Source organism: Camelus dromedarius, chromosome 10 (genome assembly GCF_036321535.1).
Source record: "Camelus dromedarius isolate mCamDro1 chromosome 10, mCamDro1.pat, whole genome shotgun sequence".
In the NCBI taxonomy this organism is placed as follows: Eukaryota; Metazoa; Chordata; class Mammalia; order Artiodactyla; family Camelidae; genus Camelus; species Camelus dromedarius.
The window spans coordinates 71,017,440-71,023,840 of NC_087445.1; positions in this window are offsets into that span (position 1 = coordinate 71,017,440).

Genomic DNA, 6,401 nt, shown 5'->3' on the forward strand with positions numbered 1-6,401 from the left:
TTTCTAGTCCCTATAGGTATCCAACTTTGCATCACTGACCCTGGGAAAGTTATCCCCGTCTTTGCCCCCTCCTCCCACCCCATCACACTCTCTTTTGGCTTTATTTCCATTTGGGGAAAGAGACCCCCCCCCCCCCCCCCCCCCCCCCCCCCCCCCCCCCCCCCTCCCCCCCCCCCCCCCCCCCCCCCCCCCCCCCCCCCCCCCCCCCCCCCCCCCCCCCCCCCCCCCCCCCCCCCCCATCCACTCCCCAAAGAGGAAACAGCATTGGAAACAAGACCCTTCCCACCCACCTCTCACGCCCTTGTCTGTGTGTGGTGGGAGGAGGGGGGGCAGGGCACAGCTCGGACACAGCCCTCCCCCTGGACCCGCCCTCAAGAACAGCTCTTCCTTGTTTCTGGGCCTGCTGCCACGCAGCAGCTCAGCCAGGTGGAGCATCCCTTCCCTCGGGAGAGGGCTGCCTGGGCTAAAGGCTCCCCCGCAGCTGGGAGAGAAACTCAGTCGGTTCAGGGAGGGAGGAGTCAGAAGCCCATTTTGGTCCCAGGTTCGGGCTGCATTCTCCAATTCAGATTTGCCATTAATATAGTTGAAGCCATTGTCCCCATTTGATCTCAGTTCCTTGTGCCCTATATTGAACATTGGCTTATCCTGTGTTTGAGGAATTTTCCATTTTATGAGCCCTGGAGGGAGACAGAACCCATCTCTCACTGTAGAAGCTCCAAAGGCCAGGTAGTCACTTTCCCAGCCTCCCTTGCTATGGAACAGCCACCAGGCCAGGCTCAGCCGGGCAGAGGACTATGAACTGGTCACCAGTGGCTCAAGGAGACAACAGCAGCAGCTGTAGAAAGACCGGCTTCTAAGACAGCAAGGGCAGACTGGAGTGTCAGTCAGCAGTGGCCTTGGTGGTGGCCTGGGCATTGGCAGCAGCATCCTGGCCACTCCAGTTCTGTGACCTGATTGTGGGCACAGCTGCGTAGTCACCGAGCCTGATTTTCCAGGCCTCCCAGGGACTTACCCTTTTGGTGAATTCCGTTTCTACTGAAATCAGCCAGACTCCATTTCTGTTCCTTGTAGCTTTGAACTCCTACTGATACACGTGAACACAGAACAGTGGAGGAAAGAGTGGCACCACCAGCCACTCCCCCCAGCAACTCCCTCATAGACTGTATGCCTATTAAGATTATCCTGATTGTAAAAAAGCAAAAGAAAACAAAAGCAAAGCCTCAAACAATGAAGAGAATATGTTAGTTCACAAGAGCCTGGTCAGGTGAGGCTAGAGGCAGACTCTCCCCAGGAAACAGTTTTCTCTGGCTCTCTTGTATGTCCTTCTTGCAGTCAAGTTCATTTTCAGCCCTCTTACAGGGACCCCTGTAACTACAGGCCCGCCTCTTCATAGAAGTAAAATGGCTACAGCAGTTCTCGACCTCACATCCCCCCACACCACCCCACAAAAGAACGTCCCTTCTAGTAGCTCCCCCACAAGTCCTGGGATGTCCAGATAAGGTCGCATAAGGTCCCTTCATACACCATGGTGGCAGGGAAATGGGATAAGCAGATTGGCTTAAGCTAATCAAGGCTCATCTCTGGAGCTGAATCAAACCATAAGTGAGAGAATGGGGAGGGTATGAAGTTCCCAAGGAAAGTCCACTTACTGTTGGTGGGAAGAGGGTCATGGATGCTGGGGAACTTTGGGTGACCCAGATGTCTAGGTCAAACCTCAGCTCTGCTCCTCCCTACCGGTGTGAACCTGGCCAGTCCATGTCCCTCTTTGTGCCTCAGTGGCCAGGTCTGTACCACGGTGGAGAGTAGGGCTCATCCTACAGGTCTGTGGGTCTTGGAGGCAGTGGTAGCATTACCTGGAGTCAGTGGATAGATGGACTGAATTGTGTCCCCCTAAAATTCATATGTTGAAGCCCCAATCCCCAGGACCTCAGAATGTGACTATATTTGGAGACAGGGCTTTAAAGGGGTGATTAAGTTAAAATGAGGCCCTTATAATGTTCTTACACATAGAGGACATTAGGATATACAGAGAAATCAGGAGCACTTACCTAAGAGGACGCAGCCAGAAGATGGCCATTGGTAAAGCCAAGGAGAGAGGTCTCGGGAGAAACCAAGCCTGCTGACACCTTGATCTTGGACTTGAGGCTTCAGAACTGTGAGAAGATAAATCTCTGTTGTTTCAGTCAGGCAGTGTGCAGTACTTTGTTATGGGAGCCCAAGCTGACTGATACAGAGCTCTTGAACTTGGAAGGGAAGGTCAGTCTGGCCATGTTCCCATAACCAGTTGTGCAACCCTGGGCAAATCACTTCTCTGAGCCCAGCAGCCTAGCTGGGGGAACACATTCTCCAAAAGTGGCTGCTATTTCAACCATTTTTATTGGACACTGGCTGACATGGTGACTGTTAAGAGCATGATGAACAGATATTAAAGGCAACAGGGGGAGAGCTCGGACCAGTCTGTTCACCAGGCTACTGAAGTACCAGTGGTCAGAGCTTGAGCCTTATGAGGAGTAGTCAGCCTGAGCCTGCCTGAATGAATACATGTGAAGTGAAACTGACCCCAACCTACAGAGAGAAGCCAAGCTCAGCTACAGCTACCTTTTAAAGCAAAGAAAGAATAAATTATTATTGTTTTAATCTACTAAATTCAGGGTTGTTTATTATTCAGCAATAGCTAACTGATACAGTTGCCTTTTGCTTCTATAATCCCTACTCTCAAACTCAACTCTGGGCTGGCCTTCCCATATCAAAAATACATTGAGGTTCTCAGCTCAACAGAGAGTCTTCCAGAGATTACTTCATCTATAAAGTTCCACCCTCCTCAGAAGGTGGTCATAGTTCTAAATTATAATCTTCTATTTTATGTCGTGATTGATTTATCCACTGGAAACATTTGGCTACAAGAGATACTTAAAAAGCTACATACTACATTACATACGATTCTTTTCAGAAAAGGCAAAACTATCGGGTCAGAAAACAGGTAGTGGTTGCCAGGGGTGAAGGGTTGGCTACACTGGGGGAATTTCTGGAGCTAATGGAATTGCTCTGTATCTTGATTGTGGTGATAGTTTCATGACTGCCTGTGTTTCTCAAAAATCATAGAACTATACACCAAAAAGGGTGAATTTTACCATATGTAAATTGTACCTTAATTTAAAAATGGAAAAATAACTGCATTAGTTATAACCTACATTATGCTAAAATAACAAACACCAACTTCAAACTCTTAGAAGCTTACAGCATCAAAAGCATATTTATTTATTACTCTCTTTTTTTATCTCTGGTCAGCTTAGGGCTCTGCTTCATGCAGTCTTCACTCTAGGATTCATTTTGATGGGGCAGAGCAGGACATTATGCACTGGCTCTTAAAGCTTCCATCTGAAAGTAACATGTGTCATTTTAATTCTTTTTTCATTGGTCAAAGAAAGCCACATGGCCACATCTATGTTCAGGAGCAGGCCCACCACATATCCAGGAGAAAGACAGGAAATATTTGGTGGATAGCACTAATGAATTCCACAATCTCTACTCTGATGGTGAATTTGTCAATTTCTTTTTATAGTTCTATCAATTTTTACACGATACCACAGTTTGAACCTTTAATATTACATGGATACAATTTAGAATTATTATGTACTTCCAGTGAGTCAATCTTTTCTCATTACAAAATAGCCTATTTGTATTAGTCATCTTTTGCTAGGTTAGGTGGCAGTAACAGCATGATGGCTTGAATCATGCAGTTGCTACTAAAGGACCCATGTTATATTAGTCAGACAGCCACGTGACTGAGCACACCTAACTTCAAAATCTCAGTGTTTACAACAATGAGGGTTAATTTCTCACTCATGTTATACATCCTTTGTGGGTCATTTGTAGTACTACCCACTCTTCATTCTATCTTATTTTCATTCAAGGACCCAAACAGAGGGAGCATCCCTATCTGGGATGAGATCTGCTTGTGGCCGATGGAAGCCTGAAGTCCAAGGGGTGGGAAGCACAGGCCTTTTACACAGAGGAGCAGTAAATTATTGAGAACAATAATAAAATTCACCATACTATTTTCAGCAATGCTTTTTGTCTTAAAGTCTATTTTGTCCAGTGTTAATATAGTTAACAGACCCCACACAGAACCTATTTACCATTCTTTTCCTTCAAATTTTCTGTCTGTGTTTTCAACTGTATAGCTTAATTTTTTTTAAGGTGCTGTTACAATCTGTCTTTTGACTAGAAGGTTTAGGTCTTTTTTAAAGTATACTTATTGTGATTACTGAACATTCAAATTTATTTTTTCACCTTATTTTGTGCTTTGTATTTTTACACGTTTTATGTTCTTTTGTTTTTGCCTTTATTTCCTTCCTCTTTTTCCCCCTTTCCTTCTTTTTAAAAATATTATTTTTCTTCCTGTGGTTTGCTCAATGACAATTTTTATTCTTTCAATGGTAAGCCTTGAAATTTTAACATTCATATTTAAAGAGAAGTCTAATGCTACTCAATATTTTTATGCACAGTGCAGACCTCAGATAGATTGAGCTAATATCTCCAATTTTTCACTTTCTCTGTATGCAAGCCCTTTGCCATAATCCTTCATAGCTCCCTCCTACTTTAACATTGGACTCAGTCTTGTGACCAGCTTTGGCCAGTGAGGTGTAAAAGAAGTCTTGGAAAATGTGCTTGTACATTTCCATTGCTCTCTTTTATGTCTCTGCCATTGCCATGAGAACTTATCCCCACTGCCTGGCTGGTGAGTAAGAGACACACGGAGTAGAGTCAAGGCCCCTAGCCAAAACCATCCTAGATCAGCTGACCCCAGACATGTAGGCAAGCCCAGCGAAGCTCAGCAGAGCTTTCTAACCAACCTCCAGCAAAAACTAGACATGTGAGCAATAAACAAATATAACTATATCCCTCTGAGGTTTTGTGGCTGTCTGTTATGCAACAGTTAACTGACACTGATTAATAATGTTTTAATTTTAATAATCCTCTTATACTTTACTTACTATTGATCCATTTTTTTGAGTTTTGCCTTTTTTAATTCCATAAATAATTATTGTTCTTGTTTTTTGCCCATGATGTTTGTTTATGTCTACCCATGTTTGCCATTTTATTTGCTCAACAATTCTTATGTTCCTTAGATCGTCCTCCTGGGATCGTTTTATTCTTCCTGAAATATATCTTCTAGAAGATCCTTCAGTTAAGTTCTGTTGGTAGTAACTCAGTTTTTGTTGACCCAAAAAGCATTACATTTTCATTCATAAAACAGTGTTTGCTAAGTATACAATTCTAGGTATATTTATTTTCTGTCATCAAACTAGGCTATTATTTCATTAATGGTATTATTTTATGCTATTATTATTATCATTGCTCTCGTTACTGCCACTGAGCAGTCGGGAGTTGGTACCACTGTCATTCCCTGGTAGATTATCTGCCTTTCCTCTCTGTCTGCTTTTAAAATCATCTCTTGCTTTGCTGTTCTGCAGTTTCACCAGATTGGATCTAGGTTTTCTTTTTCCTTATCCTACTTGGGATTCATTGTGTTTCTGGAGGATGCTTATCTTTCACCAATTCTGGAAAATTCTCAACCATCATTGTTTGATAGTTGCCTTGCTCACATTCACTTTACTAACTTCTTCTAACATAACTGAAAAGCATATGATAGACCTCACTCTTTTCCATTTCCTTCTCTCTCAGGGATGCCGTTTGGGTTATTTTCTTCAAATCTATTTTTTAGCACACTAATTTCTCTTCAGCTGTATCTAATTTGTTATTTAACCCTTTTAATGAGCTATACACTTAAAATGTGTCTGCCTCTCCTTCTTGGGTCCAAACCTGATGTTCCAATTTGGCTCTCATCCTGTCTGGACCCAGGTATATGCCCCCCTAGCTGGTAGCAGCATTATTGTTTACCTACCTCCAGAGATGATTTCCAAAATATTTGTCAGTACAGAACATGCACCAACCAATCAGAACAGATACTGACCATACCTCTGCATAATTTCCGAACATTAATTCTAACTTCCTAGGCTTGTATTTCTGCTTCCTTTCTGGCATTAGATGATTTTCCTGACTCTCTCACAAGCTTATCCATACATTTAAAAGGGTATTTTCAATATTTCTCCTAGAAATTTTATATATTTTGTTGCTGTTATATTTGGTGATATGTAGTCTATAATATTGCTGGAAATAAAGTCCAAGTAATAAGTTAGGCTCATGCAACAAACATCCAAAGCTGAGACAGTCGCTTAATGTCATATGAGACCTAGGCTCTCTCAATCTTTCTGCTTTGCCAGTTTTAGCATTTGATTAGGCATTGTCATATCACAGGCACATGATAGTGACTGAACACGCATCCTTTAGGTCTGCTTAGAAACAGGAAGAAAATAAAAGTGGTAAAGTACTTAAGG